The sequence below is a fragment of the Marmota flaviventris genome, chromosome 5 (assembly GCF_047511675.1).
Source record: "Marmota flaviventris isolate mMarFla1 chromosome 5, mMarFla1.hap1, whole genome shotgun sequence".
NCBI classification, from domain to species: domain Eukaryota; kingdom Metazoa; phylum Chordata; class Mammalia; order Rodentia; family Sciuridae; genus Marmota; species Marmota flaviventris.
This window is the reverse complement of record NC_092502.1, coordinates 30,430,919-30,447,440: the sequence shown is the minus strand read 5'-3', so window position 1 is coordinate 30,447,440 and position 16,522 is coordinate 30,430,919. Positions and strand designations below refer to the sequence as shown.

At 35.4% G+C, this 16,522-nt stretch overlaps 1 long non-coding RNA gene across 1 annotated transcript; it reads left to right on the top strand.

Annotated features, from left to right (window-relative positions):
• The first annotated feature begins 954 nt into the window (after window positions 1-954).
• Window positions 955-5,343, top strand: LOC139705666 (uncharacterized). Its single transcript, XR_011707489.1, has 3 exons — window positions 955-1,012; window positions 4,652-4,723; window positions 5,250-5,343. It is a non-coding gene; the product is annotated as an uncharacterized lncRNA (long non-coding RNA).
• The last annotated feature ends 11,179 nt before the right edge of the window (window positions 5,344-16,522 follow it).

Genomic DNA, 16,522 nt, shown 5'->3' with positions numbered 1-16,522 from the left:
TGGAGCATCTCTGGAAATGATGTTCCTATTGTGTGATCACCATTTAGAGTGTCTGGCAGTCACAAGTTTGGGAAAAGAAATGGTTTCAGGCCCATTGGTAGCCTACCCCACTTTTCTCACTGCTCTGTGGTGTGGGGGCAATATCTGGGGTCCTGTGCAGCATAGTCAGTCTTCTTATCCTCTGGGCTGCAACACTGTTCACACATGTGTAGGGATTTTATGTTCTCCACCACAGGGTGAACACCCCAAAATCCCTATTACTGGCAATCCACAAGGGAATTTGTTCTGCAGGTCACAAATGAATCAGGTCCCCTAGGAGCTAGAGAAGAAAAAAAGAGGATGAGTTTTTATGCTGCAGGACAAGAATAGAAGTTTTTCATATTGGGAATTTTTAAAAAATAACAATTATATTTATTTAGTTTTTCAGAAATTAATAACAAATTGGCAAAAATCAAAATAAACCAAAGCAAAAAACTGACATGTTAAAAGATAGATCATCTCTAAGCACAACAGCATTTATTAATTACATAAAAATAAATTTTGTCATTTTTATTTCCTTTTCACCCAACTAGGACCACATGGATGTTTTGGGAAGCTTGAGATACTAAGAAAATCCCACAGTTAAACCAGCTCCTACATTGTGACTGAGTTACAGCACAAGATGACAGCATTACTAATATTCTCCCATAGAGAAATTTTTTTCCAGGGATATTTTTTAATAACTAGGAACTTCAAAAACCAGGTGGTTTTATTAGAATGGGGAACATGAAGAAAATATAGTCATTGTCCACTAAAGCATGATCCAATTTGAGTATGAGTACTCTTCAGATTGTCTAAGTTCTGTGCATGACTTCTAAGACTAGACCATCATGTTTTCTGGCAGCCCAGCCTGCAGCCACTGCCATCTGCCTAACTCAAAGTCTCCCAAGCTGCACCAAAACTAGGATTAAGAAAGCTGAAGTCAAATTTTTTAATCTTTACTCCAAGGAATTAGGGTTTTCTGGATAGGAAGGTAAGAAGTTTTTTGCATCAAGCTTGCCTTTACACTCAGTTATTGCTGCTAAATCCACCCAGTGCACACATGTTCTGAGCATTGAAATGTATTGAGTATACTTCCCATCAACATACAGGAAGCTAGACTACATTAGTAAGTCATTCTGGAAGAAGCCCCCCAAAACAGAGACAGATTTAGTGAGCCAAGGTCACTGCCTGTGGTAATAACCTCAGTTCACCTAGGTCCTTTCCAGGAGAATTATATTAATCTCCTGATTCAAGAGGTACCTCTGGCCAGGATATAAGAAAGCTTAACTTCAGACTAGGGCAATGACAGGGTGAGTTTGGCAGTCGCGGTTTAGTCTACAGCACAAGATGACAGCATCACTAATATTTAGCTCTGGAAAGAGTTTTGGCTGGACCAAACTCCTGGAGCATCTTTCCTAATGCAGCTTAATGGCTGTTGTCCAAATGTGTTGCTGGGGAGCAGAGAAAGGACCCATTCTTGGGGAATGGAATTGGCTTTGGAATGAGTGGATGGCACCAGATACTGATCCCAATCATGCGTTATCTGGACAAGTGCTGGCAGGAAGTGCTGTGCTTGGAGGTAATGTTGTTGGTCTGCAGGGCTCCTGCTGGGAATTTTAAAGGATAGTTAAAACCATAGCTGGGATGTGTGTCTCTTAGATCCACATTCACTGAAGAAGGCTGACCATGCCCCTTCTAAAAATTCTCTGCCTCACTTTTACTCTCATCAAGGGAATAGGAGACAACTGAAGAATACAGTTGTCTGTATACTCCTGTTTTCTCCCTGAAATTTGTGATTTTAAGTTTTCCATTCATGACCATGATCTATTTTGAATTTATTTCATATATGGTGTGAGGTAAGGATTTATTTAAAGCTGTTTTTTAAAGTATGGCTACTTAATTGTTATTATCATTTGTTGAAAGAATTATCTTTCCATCAATGAATTGCTTTGGCACCTTCAATTCAAATCAACTCATATATATATATATACATACTGAAATTAAACCCAGGGGCATTGTACCACTGAACTATACACCTAGCCCTTTACTTTTTATTTTGAGACAGGGTCTTGCTAAGTTGGCTAGGCTTTCCTTAAACTTGAAATCCTCCTGTACACCTCTTGAGTGGCTGAGATTACAGCCATGCACCAATGTTTCAGGCTCCATTCACCATTTATGAATGGACCTATTTTAAAAAATCTTTATTTGTTCTTTTTAGTTACATGACAGTAGAGTCTATTTTGACATATTTATACAAACAAGGGAGTGGGCCTATTTTGTTCTATTGATCTTTATATCTATGCATTGGCCAAAACTATTATAATTTTTTAGTAAGTGTAGAAATCAGTACAAATCCTTCAACTTTGTTCTTTTTCCAAACTGTTTTGCTTATTCTAGTTCATTTCCATTTCTATATCAACATTAGGCTAAGCTTATCAATTTCTAGAAAGAAATTTCTTTAAGTATTTTGGTTTGACTGTGATACATCTACCATTAATTGGAGAGTAATTGATTTCCTACCAATAATGAATCTCCCAAACCATAGACCCTGTGTGTTTAAGTCATCTTTTTTTCTTTCAAAAATATTTTGTAGTATTCAGCATTAAGACTTTGTGCACATTTTGTTGAATTTAATAAATTTTCATGATATTTAATTCTATTATGAAGTGTACTTTAAAATTATTTTCAGTTTTCCATTACTAGAATGTTGACATATGAAATGTTTCTTTTCTTATTTCTAGGAGTGTTTCATGGTTTTTGTTTGTTTTGTTTTGCTTTTTGTAAATTTCTGGGCATTTTCTGTATAGAAAGTAATACCATCTACAAATAAGTTTAGCTTTATTTCTTTTACTTTTAAATATCTGTATTTGTTTTTACATGGATCTTTCTCTTACATTTATTCTTTATTAAATTAACATGCCCTATACACTCTTCTATCTGTGCACATTATGAAAAGAAAGTCCAGAACCATTCATAGTGGCTGTCCCAGTAAAGGCTGTCATCACCCCAATCATGAAGACTGATCATTTACAGAAAATAAAGTTGGTTACCCACTCTGTAATCCCAGAAACTCAAGAGGCTGACACAGGAGAATCACAAGTTCAAAGCCAGCCTCACCTACTTAGCAAGGCCCTAGATAGTTTAGCAGGCTAAGAGCAACAGGGAGATCCTGTCTCAAAATGTGAGTCTGATTCAGTTAACCAGGTACCTTTTACTAATATATAAGAACATAATAAGATTTCTTTGTGATGACAACTGACTTATATTGAGAATGGTAACATTTCAATAGTAAACTCTGGGATGATTTTTAAGTTTATAATATTTAAATAAATTTTGGATTTTTGTTTTTTAATTATTAAGTTCATTTTCTTCTAAATAAATGATCCACTCCCCCAGTCTTTTTTTATTTTTTGAGACAGGATCTAACTAATTTGCTAGAGCCCTTTCTAAGTGGCTGAGGCTGGCTTTGAACTTGAGATTGGTCTGAGCCACCCGCTTAGGCCACTGGAATTACAGGTGTGGATTACCATGCCCATGTCAATTTCTATTTTAATGTTTCAGTCATACAAAATCAGTAGTTCATATTAAGTGCAAAAGAAAGTAATATAAACTTAGGAGAAATTTTTCTATAATTTAGCATATTCTTGCTAACTACCTACTTTTTTCAGTATCTTTAATAATAGACATCACTTTTCTAAAAGTTCTTGATGTATCAAGGGAGTAGAAGAGGCCTGATGAACATGGCTATCCCTCTTTCCTCTTAGTAACACAAGAGGAAATTTAAGTGATAACAAACTAAGTCATAATTATGTAAATATCAACCAAAAATAATCAACAAAAGAACAGAAACAGATTGAATAATTTTGCTAGTATGGTTTGTGCCTAAGCATGTCCCCTGGAAAGCTCACGTATTTAGGCAAAGTAGGAAAGTGCAGAAGTGAGCAGACTGGGTTAAGAAATCTGTTACATTAGCAGTGGATGAATCCATTTGCAAGATTGGACTACAGGGTTGTAACTTTAGTCAGGTAGGGCATAGCTGGAGGAAGTAGGTCATTGCAGGAATGGACTTTGATTATATCTTGTCCCTGACTTCTATTCCTCTCTACTTCCTGGCTGTTATGTGGTGAACAGCTTTTATGTGCCACATTGTTCCAATTTGATATTATGCCCCAAAGCACACACAGAACAAGAGAATCAGATGACCATGCATTTTGACATCTGAACATATGAGCCATAATTTAATTAAATTTTACCTGTTTTTGTTGTTATACAGGATATATATATATATATATATATATATATATATATTTATATATGTGTATATAAATATATTAGGAAAACCTATAATGGCTACATAGAAGTTCTAGGAATTGTTTTCTTCCAAATATTTGTCTCTTCTTTCTATAAAATTAGTGTTTTTGAAATCTCAAATAAATTATCTAACTTATGAGGAAATAAAATTTGTCATAAGTGCCATGCAGAACATCAAACATAATACATTTTCAAAGTTAAAAACATAAATACATATACTGAGAAATCATTTATACTGTGTACTCTTTCAAGCCTTTTTCTGTGTGTGGTTATCCTTACAAATACTCTCATCTTAACTGTTATACTCTCCTTTTTCAAGACAAGGCAGCCAACTCAGAAATACAAAGGTGGTCAATGACAGTGAGGGATTTAAGCCACAAGGTTGATGAATGTAAGTCTAAACATTTTGTTTTTACCTGCATATATTCTCAATTTATCTCTCTAATCAATCAAGGCCTCAGTATATCACTGAATTTATGTCTAATTCTTTCTGTTTCAGCATAAAGCCTCATGATAATAATATGCTACTATTTTCTGTAATTTACTATCTCAGTTTATTAATATGGAAGTAATTATCATATGAAAACTATTTTATATCAGTTAATTTACATTGGCTAACAAACAACAATATCTAAATCAGGTTAATTAAGTAAAAAATCTTTTTTGAAGTTTTATCTAAGATATTTTCAGAGGATTAAATTATAGTAATAGTAATCAGAAATTTCAAAAAAGGGAAATTGAGGCAAGACCACCTTCAGAAACTCATTGACCTTATTTAAAATTGCAAAATAAAAACCTCACTTTCCCTATCTCCCTTTCTCTTCTATTTTAAGTTTTCAAGCTATCATAGATGTTTGCATCTAGCTCAATCCTGAAAGCCAGGTACTGAAGTATGGTTCTCAATTTTCTGATCTCAGCTACTTGCCCACAGATGGTGTGCAAAGGTGCAGAATATTACTTGTAAAAGAAATAAACTACTGTACAAATGACAGTAAAAGCAACTGCTGGCAACAGAGGAGGTAAGGGTATAATAGTTTTGCTTCTCATTTTGAGTTTACTTTCCTCTCCTCAAGTTTATATCACCTTTACTGTGGGCTGGAAACCAGGCCTATCATCTTCACCCTGCATCCAGATATTGTGCTTTTCTTTACACAAGTTATTTGATTGTGGTCAATTTCAAAGACACATTTTAATGTTTGTTATGTTGCAGTCTCCATGCTAAGTGAGCAAAAACCTGAATATTCAAGAAGTATTATTGTTGATAGTTCACAGTTATATACTAATAGAGAGGGTGTCATACAGGGAAACATAATACAAAATGCAAATTTATATTTTCATATAACTTTGAAAATTGTCACTATTCCAACTCTTCTCTCTCACTGTCAATCACATCCATTTAGTACACTAATCTTTCTTCTATTTTGATCATGATGTACTTTCTTTTTAATGTGTTTTCATGCAGTTTGCCAATATTTTATTAAGAAATTTTGCATATATGTTCATCAAGGAAATTTATCTGAAGTTTTCTTCCCTTGATGTATCTTTTTCTGGTTTTGGTATTAGGGTGGTTTTAGCTTTACAGAATAAATTTGGTAGTGATCCTTCCTTTTCTATTTCATGGAATAATTTGAAGAGAATTGGCATTAGATTTTTTTAAAAAGATCTGGTAGAACTCAGCTGAGAATCTATCTAGGCTTGGAATTTTTTTGTTGCAAGGCTTTTAATAGGTGCTTCACTTTTATTATTGGATGTTAATCTGTGTATATTTCCTATATTCTAATGGTTCAATTTATGTAGGTCATATATCTCTAGGAATTTGTCAGTATCATCCAGCTTTTCTAGCTTATTAGAGTATCAATTTTATAGTTTCTTATGAACCACGGACTTCAGTAGTGTCTACAGTAATACTTCCTTTTTATGTTGATTTTAGTCTTCTCTTTATTTTGTTTAGATTGGCTTAGGCGTTAATTAACATTGTGTTTCTTTACAAGGAACAAACTGTTCAATTTATCTTTTATATTGTTTTTTAGTCTCAATTTCATTGGTTTGAGCTCTGATTTTAATTATTTATTGTCTTTTATTGATTTTACTGTTGGTTTGTTCTTTTTCTATGGTCTTGAGTTGTAATGTGAAGTTATATATTTGGCATATTTCTATTTTTTTAATATTTGAGCTTGATGCTATAAATTTTCCTCATTGCACTTATTATATTCCAGAGATGTAAAATTTTGTATCACTAGTCTATTTTGTTTTTAAGAATGGTTTTATTTCTTCCCTGTTTTCTTTTGTTATCCATTTGTCATTCAAAAGTAGATTAGTGAGAGATGGCGGGGCGCTGAGAAGCGGCCAGCAACGCAGAGAGAAATGGCGCTGCGGATTCTGTGGAGTCCTGCCGGCTGTGCCCTCACTGAGCTCTGGGCTGAGTTCAGGGTTTGAGACGGGGAAGGAAGCGGTCCAGTTCTGTCCCCCACATGGGACAGTCCACCATGGAAGCCAGCCGCCACCATCTTGGAGAGCTGACTTCACCATCGCCAGTTTCCGACAGATCGCAGCAATAGAGCAGGTGTGTGTTATTCAGCCCATCTCCCATACAGTGGGGAATTCACATAAAATCTCTCCCCGGCTTTCCGGGGGAGGGATTATCAGATTGACTGGAAATAGAGACGTGGGGAAAGGTAAAGGCACCTGACCTCCAACTCCCCCTCCCATCAGTGGCAAAAAGGAAACCTGTGTTGCCAGCTCTGGGGGACTGGCAAGCGGAAGGAATCAACACAATAAGTTGCCGGTTCCACACCCAGCAAACTGCAGGCCCAGAGTATAGTTTGAACTGCTGAGAGGCATCACACTGTGGAAGGCCTGGCTAGCAGGAGAAGCCAGGGGACTAGAGGCCAGGAATAAACCTAAGCTAATAGGTTTTTAAGAGACAAGGGGGGGCGGGAGTGTCTCACACAGACTGTATCCTACAGCCAGAGGGCAAAATCTTGGCCCAGAAGGCACAGCACCACCTACTGGAAGCAAAGAAAATAGAAGCCTAACAGTGCCTTTTTTTTTCTTTTCTCATTTTTTAAATTCTTTAATTTTTTAATTTAAAAATTTTTAAAATTATTTTTTCAATTGTAATTTTTATTTTACTGCATTTTATTTTTTTTATCATTTCTTTTCTTTTCTCTTTCTTTCTTCTCTCCCTCTCTCTTTCTTGGTTTGCATCCTTACCTTTTCCCCATCTTTCCTCTTAAGCATGAACACCCAGATTACATATAACTTACTAAATGCAAATAGATGAATACTACGAATAGGTCTATAGTCCGCCTAAGCCCTTAACTACCCCCAAGTACTCCTGTCTATTCTCTTGTTAATATCCGCCTGCATTTGAGCAACCCCCCCAAAGAAGCTAACATGTACTAACCTCCATACCATCAAATCTCCCGACCTTAACATAAAATCCTAAGTCCAAACCTCAATTCTCTATATGCCATCAAATACTGAAGGACTTTAATGAAACTAATGAATTTATTTATTTATTTTTTCAAAGGAAAATTTATTTAAGTTACTTCCATACATTTTTTTCTATCTTCCAAATGAAAATAATTGCGCTGATGACCAAATTCAAGAAAAAAAAAAAACAATGGCAATCCGACAGTAATATTGAAAATTAAATGGAAAGGGGAACAGATAACATAAAGTAATTTTAAAGATTGTATCTACTTCATTTTTACAATTGAGCACTTAAAGTTTCTGGAAATATTTTAGTTCACAGCAAACATTCCAAATCTGTCATATCTATATTAATAAAACATGTAGACTTATTTTCTAAGAAAACCTGTTAGAATGAAACATAAGCAATTTTAGAATTCCAGATATGGCTTATAATAATTGCACATACTTGCCCTGCACAATTATATTACAAAAGAAGCACAGTAGCTATAGAAGTGCTGAAGTGTATGGAACCTAAATCAGTCAAGTTAACTGTCTTCTGAGTTCCTTTCCCCACCTACCAGGCCTCATTAAATTAATCTGAAATGAGCACTATCTCTTTAAGGCTGGGAAAGTGTTGTGCTGATGAGCCAGGGGCTGCCCACCAATTGGCAGACCCATTGGGTGATAAATGTCCAAGGACCTCCAGGCTGACGACATATTTTTCATCATTAATCCAGCCCATTGTAACTGGGGCCACTCACATTGATTCGAACTAGGGGGCATCATCTGCTGTTAAGAGGGTGATGACTCACTAAAAATGAAGGCCTGAAACTAATCAAATATATTTAGAGCCGTCCCTGGCAACTCTCTGGGAGAGCAGCAGTGGCGACCTAACAGGGAGCCACAGGCAGGTAGTGCAGTGCTTTTGTATGGGAATGTGAGAAATCCAGAAGAAACTAATGAATTTACCTTAAATCACAATTAAATCCAACATCTCTAAACATTGTCTCCTAACACAAAGGAGAGATTGTGGAACTATAAAAACCAAAACAAATTTAAAGGAGGAAACAGAAACACAGCAGTCAAACAGAGTTAGAAAGTAACGTGAACAACATGAAAAAACAAGGGAAAAAAGGATTACAAACAATGCAGGACAACTTAAATTCACAGGAGAACCTAGAGGCATCAGAAAAATGGACAGAGAAAGAACTCAAGGCATACCTAACTCAGATGGAATGGAATCTTAGAGAAGACATTAGACAGCAAGTCCAAACAATGAAAGTATATTTTGAAAATGAATTAAATAAGCAAATTCAAAGGGCAAAGAATGTGCTCTACCAGGAGATAGAGATTTAAAAAAAAATCAAACAGTAATCCTAGAAATGCAGGAAATCATAAACCAAATTAAAAACTCAAACGAGAATATTACAAATAGATTAGATCAAGTAGAAGCCAGAACATCAGATAATGAAGACAAAGTTTATCAGCTTGAAAAGAATATAGTCAACACAGAAAGGATGCTTAAAATTCACAAGCAATCTATTCAAGAGATATGGGATGTCATAAAAAAACCAAACTTGAGAGTCATTGGGATAAAAGAAGGCATAGAGGTTCAAACCAAAGGAATGAACAATCTATTGAATGAAATAATCCTAGAAAACTTCCCAGATATGAAAGATGGAATGGATTGCCAAATCCTGGAAGCCTACAGGACCCCAAACATTCAAAACCGTAATAGACCCACTCCAAGACACATAATTATGAAGATATCCAACATACAGAACAAGGAGAGAATATTAAAAGCTACGAGAGAAAGGAGGCAGATTACATTCAGGGGTAAACCAATTAGGTTAATGGCTGATTTTTCATCACAGACATTGAAAGGGAGAAGATCCTGGAACAACATATTTCAATCACTAAAAAATAATGGATTCCAACCAGGAATACTGTATCCAGCAAAATTAAGCTTCAGATTTGACAATGAAATTAAAATATTTCACGATAAACAAAAGTTAAAAGAATTCACAGCCAGAAAACCAGCACTGCAAGGCATTTTGAGCAAAACACTACAAGAAGAGGAATTGAAAAACAGCACCCAAAACTAACACTGGCCAGAGCAATTAGACGAAAGAAATTAAACGAATAAAGATAGGAAAAGAGGAACTTAAATTGGCACTATTTGTGGGTGACATGATCCTATACCCAGCAGACCCAAAAGGGTCTACAAAGAAACTTCTAGAGCTAGTAAATGAATTTCAGCAAAGTGGCAGGATATAAAATCAACATGCATAAATCAAAGGCATTCCTGTATATCAGCGACAAATCTTCTGAAATGGAAATGAAGATAACCACCCCATTCACAATATCCTCAAAAAAAAAAAAAAAACTTGGGAATCAACCTAACAAAAGAGGTGAAAGATTTATACAATGAAAACTACAGAACCCTAAAGAGAGAAATAGAAGAAGATCTTAGAAGATGGAAAAATATACCCTGTTCATGGATAGGCAGAACTCACATCATCAAAATGGCAATATTACAAAAAGTACTCTATAGGTTTAATGCAATGCCAATCAAAATCCCAACAGCATTTCTTATAGAAATAGATAAAGCAATCATGAAATTCATCTGGAAAAATAAAAGACCCAGAATAGCAAAAGCAATTCTAAGCAGGAAGAGTGAAACAGGCGATATAGCGATTCCAGACTTCAAACTATACTACAGAGCGATAATAACAAAAACAGCATGGTACTGGTACCAAAACAGGCAGGTGGACCAATGGTACAGAATAGAGGACACAGAGACCAATCCACAAAATTACAACTACCTTGTATTTGACAAAGGTGCTAAAAGCATGCAATGGAGAAAGGATAGCATCTTTAACAAATGGTGCTGGGAAAACCGGAAATTCATATGCAACAAAATGAAACTAAATCCCTTTCTCTCGCCATGCACAAAAGTTAACTCAAAATGGATCAAGGAGCTTGATATCAAACCAGAAACTCTGTGTCAGATAGAAGAAAAAGTTGGCTCTAATCTATATCTCATGGGGTCGGGCTCCAAATTCCTTAATAGGACACCTATAGCACAAGAGTTAAAATCAAGAATCAACAAATGGGACATACTCAAACTAAAAAGTTTTTTTCTCAGCAAGAGAAACCATAAGGGAGGTAAATAGGGAGCCTACATCCTGGGAACAAATTTTTACTCCTCACACTTCAGATAGAGCCCTAATATCCAAAGTATACAAAGAACTCAAAAAATTAAACAATAAGAAAACAAATAACCCAATCAACAAATGGGCCAAGGATCTGAACGGACACTTCTCAGAGAAGAATATACAATTAATCAACAAATACATGAAAAAATTCTCACCATCTCTAGCAGTCAGTGAAATGCAAATTAAAGCCACTCTAAGATACTATCTCACTCCAGTAAGAATGGCAGCCGTTATGAAGTCAAACAATAACAAGTGCTGGCGAGGATGTGGGGAAAAGGGTACACTTGTACATTGCTGGTGGGACTGCAAATTGGCGCAGCCAATTTAGAAAGCAGTATGGAGATTCCTTGGAAAACTGGGAATGGAACCACCATTCAACCCAGCTATTCCCCTTCTTGGACTATTCCCAAAAGACCTAAAAAGAGCGTACTATAGAGATACAGCTACATCAATGTTCATAGCAGCATGATTCATAATAGCTAGACTGTGGAAAACACAACCTAGATGCCCTTCAATAGATGAATGGATAAAAAAATGTGGCACTTGTACACAATGGAATATTACTCAGCACTAAAAAATAACAAAATCATGGCATTTGCAGGGAAATGGATGGCATTAGAGCAGATTATGCTAAGTGAAGCTAGCCAATCCCTTAAAAACAAATGCCAAATGTCTTCTTTGATATAAGGAGAGCAACTCAAAAGAGAGCAGGGAGGAAGAACATGAGAAGAAGATTACCATTAACAGGGACAAGAGGTGACAGGGAATGGGAGAGAGAAGGGGAATTGCATGGTAATGGAAGGAGACCTGCATTGGTATACAAAATTACTTATAAGAGGATGTGAGGGGAAAGGGGGAAAAAACAAGAGAGAGAAATGAATTACAGTAGATGGGGTAGAGAGAGAAGAAGGGAGGGGAGGGGAGGGGAGGGGAGGGGAGGGAGGATAGTAGGGGATAGGAAAGGCAGCAGAATACAACAGACACTAGTATGCCAGTATGTATAAACATGGATGAATAACCAATGTGATTCTGCAATCTGTATATGTGGTAAAAATGGGAGTTCATAACCCACTTGAATCAAATGTATGAAATATGATATGTCAAGAGCTTTGTAATTTTTTGAACAATAATTAAAAAAAATAAAAAACTCAAGCAGGTGCCAGGACTAACTTCCTTTAAAAAAAATGCCCAAAGTGCAAGAAATAAAATCAGGAATCAATCAATGGGCTATCAGTAAATCATAAAGCTTCTTCACAACAAAGGAAATAATTAAAAATGAGAAGTGAGTCAACAGAATGAAAAAAAACCTCTTCATTGGCTAACAACAAATAATCAATCAATAAATGAGCAAAAGAACTAAATAGAAACTTGTCAAAAGAAGAAACTTAATTGACCAAAAAATATATGAAAAAAAGGTTGAATATCTTTTGAAGGCAGGGAAATGCAAGTAGAAACTACATTAAGAATTCTTCTCACTCCAGTCAGGAGGATATTGAATACATATATTAACAAATGATGGTGAGGTTTGGGAAAAAGGTACACTTGTACATTTTTTTTTTGTAAGACTGCATACTAGTACAACCACTCTGCAGAGCAGGAAGGAAATTCCTCAGAAAAACTAAGGATGGAACTACCAAATGACCCAGCTACTCTATTCCTCAGTATTTTTCCAAATGATCTTAAATTGGCATACTAATAATGATAGAGGTATTTCAGTGTTTATAGCAGCAAAATTCAAAATAATAAACTATGGAATTAACCAGGTGCCTGTAAATAGATAAATGGGTTAATATAGACATATATGCATATAGATATAGATAGATAGAGATAATAGATATAGGTAGATATGTTAGAGAGATAGATAGATTAGATAGATTTAATAGATTAGATAGATCGATAGATAGATGGATAGAGTTCTTCTCAGCCACAAAACAGAAAGAAATTATGGCATTTGCTGGTAAATTTGTGGAAATGGAGAATATTATGCTAAGTGAAGTAAGCCAAACTCAGAATCATAAAGGTCAGATATTTTCTTTCATATGCAGAAGCTAGAAGAAAATAAAGAAAAAATGGCAGGAATGATAGAATAACATAAAGATAATGCAAAGATTAGTAATGTAGAAGGAGATCTACAGAATGAGAGGATGAGTAAGCAGGGGCAATGAAAAATGATTTTAAGAAAATTATGTCATGTATTATCTAAATATACCACAGGGAATTTTATATTTATGCAAAAAGGACCAGTGAAATATGAATAGGTGAGTGATAGAAAGTCTAGTGGAGTAGAGGAAGGAGAACGGGGAAGAGAGGGAAGGTAGGAGGGAAAAGAGGTGAATCATAAACTGAAATCAAATTCCATTTATGCATGAGTTTGTTGCAATGAACCCAACAAATATGTATAGCTAGAAAGCTCTAATAAAAATAAAAATATATTCTAATTGTTATATATTAATTGTGATTACTTTGTTTAATATGCTTAGTGTACAGTATGCTCATTCTCTTGGTTTGTGTTTGCTAAGACTTTTTATAAACTAGACATTTATAAAACCCTGATATTTTTCAGTATTAATAATACCTCCATTTAATTGTAATTGCCAAAATGTGAGAGAAAATATGATGCTTTTCTGTAAGTGACTGAATAAACAAACTGTGTGTGTGTAGTACTTGCAGAAAAAAAAGAGTCAGATGTTAAAAAAAAAATCAGGTAGTGCTGGGGTTGTGGCTCAGTGGTAGAGTGCTTACCTAGTATATGTGAGGCACTGGGTTTGATCCTCAACACCACATAAAAAATGTAAAAAAAATAAAGTAAAAAATGTTTTTATTAAGAGAATCAATTGTTTTAATCCTAGGATATAATACTGAACATGATCTCATGTAAAATAAAAATAATATGCCATGCTGCAATAAGAAATATATTCTTTTGAAAAATATTAGTGGCACAGTGTTAAAAAAGAATATGATTTTTAAAACATGATTAAAGTTCTTTTGTATGGACCAAGAATAAATACTTTATGTTATTTTGGAAATAAAGATAAGCTATATAAAAATTGTTTTTCATTGCATTAATGCATAAAAATATTTAAAAATTTGTTTTTTTTTGAAAATAACTATAATTTAGGTCCACCAAAATAAGACAAACAATTGGTTAGTCTTAATATATAAAGACTTTCTTACGTTTGTTTGTTTTAGAAACACCTTTCATTCTTAAAATGCTCCTGTTTTGTGGTAATTGTATTGTTGTCAGAGTAATAATTGTTTTAGATTCACTCTATTAGTTCTTTTTATTCACCATCAACTCTTGAGGACTGTTTGGAATTCAAATAATTGGATGTCTAACACACGTTTGGTGTCGGAGTTTCAGAAAATTTTAGGGCTGAGAAAAATTAAAAATAATGTTACCAGAATTCCACATTTTATTGTTGAGTGTGTTTATTCTAAATGCCTAAAACCTGAGAGCTACATGTTCAATCCAAAAATATATGGTTCATCATCAGTACAGAGGGATTGGAATTCAGGACCCCATGAGTCAGCTCAGCCTTCTTTTCAGCACACCCACTGCCAGCGTCAGCTGCTGGCAAAACTCAGGTAGTTCCATAAATTATGGCCGGTTCCAGCTAAAATGATTTATGGTTTCTCTTATGCTCTTTTGTTGGTTTTAATTTATAGATTTATGAGGTCACATTATGTTTCTACCAATTTATTTCTTCTTACGAATTTTCTCATGTATTTTTTTTTTTTTTTTTTTTTTTACAAAGAAAAGATCTTTATTTAATGGATTAATTATGGGCTCAGTCTCAGGTGTGCCCTTTTCTGCCACCTCAGGAAGCTGTTCCTTTTTTTTTTTAATTTTTTTTTTATTGGTTGTTAAAAACATTATAAAGCTCTTGACATATCATATTTCATACATTAGATTCAAGTTGGTTATGAACTCCCAATTTTACCCCAAATACAGATTGCAGAATCACATGGGTTACACATCCACATTTTTACATAATGCCCTATTAGTAACTGTTGTATTCTGCTACCTTTCCTATCCTCTACCATCCCCCCTCCCTCCCCTCCCATCTTCTCTCTCTACCCCATCCACTGTAATTCATATCTCTCCTTGTTTATTTTCCCATTCCCCTCACAACCTCTTATATGTAATTTTGTATAACAATGAGGGTCTCCCTCCATTACCATGCAATTTCCCTTTTCTCTCCCTTTCAATCCCACCTCATCTATCTGTTTAATGTTAATCTTTTCTTCCTGCTCTTCCTCCCTGCTCTGTTCTTAGTTGCTCTCATTATATCAATGAAGACATTTGGTATTTGTTTTTTAGGGATTGGCTAGCTTCACTAAGCATAATCTGCTCTAGTGCCATCCATTTCCCTGCAAATTCTATGATTTTGTCATTTTTTAGTGCTGCGTAATACTCCATGGTGTATAAATGCCACATTTTTTTTATCCATTCATCTATTGAAGGGCATCTGGGTTGGTTCCACAGTCTAGCAATTGTGAATTGTGCTGCTATGAACATCGATGTAGCAGTATCCCTGTAGTACGCTCTTTTAAGGTCTTCAGGGAAAAGTCCAAGAAGGGCAATAGCTGGGTCAAATGGTGGTTCCATTCCCAGCTTTCCCAGGAATCTCCATACTGCTTTCCAGATTGGCCGCACCAGTTTGCAGTCCCACCAGCAGTGTACAAGAGTACCCTTTTCCCCACATCCTCTCCAGCACTTGTTGTTGTTTGACTTCATAGTGGCTGCCAATCTTACTGGAGTGAGATGGTATCTTAGGGTGGTTTTGATTTGCATTTCTCTGACTGCTAGAGATGTTGAGCATTTTTTCATGTACTTGTTGATTGATTGTATGTCCTCCTCTGAGAAGTGTCTGTTCAGGTCTTTGGCCCATTTGTTGATTGGGTTATTTGTTTTCTTATTGTTTAATTTTTTGAGTTCTTTGTATACTCTGGATATTAGGGCTCTATCTGAAGTGTGAGGAGTAAAAATTTGTTCCCATGATGTAGGCTCCCTATTTACCTCTTTTATTGTTTCTCTTGCTGAGAGAAAACTTTTCAGTTTAAGTAAGTCCCATTTGTTGATTTTTGTTATCAACTTTTGTGCTATGGGTGTCCTATTAAGGAATTTGGAGCCGGACCCTACAATATGTAGATCGGAGCCAACTTTTTCTTCTATCAGACGCAGAGTCTCTGATTTGATATCTAGCTCCTTGATCCACTTTGAGTTAACTTTTGTGCATGGCGAGAGGAGGGGATTCAGTTTCATTTTGTTGCATATGGATTTCCAGTTTTCCCAGCACCATTTGTTGAAGATGCTATCCTCCCTCCATTGCATGCTTTTAGCTCCTTTATCAAATATAAGATAGTTGTAGCTTTGTGGATTAGTCTCTGTGTCCTCTATTCTGTACCATTGGTCTGCCCTCCTGTTTTGGTACCAGTACCATGCTGTTTTTGTTACTATTGCTCTGTAATATAGTTTTAAGTCTGGTATCGCTATACCGCCTGATTCGCACTTCCTACTTAGAATTGCTTTTGCTATTCTGGGTCTTTTATTC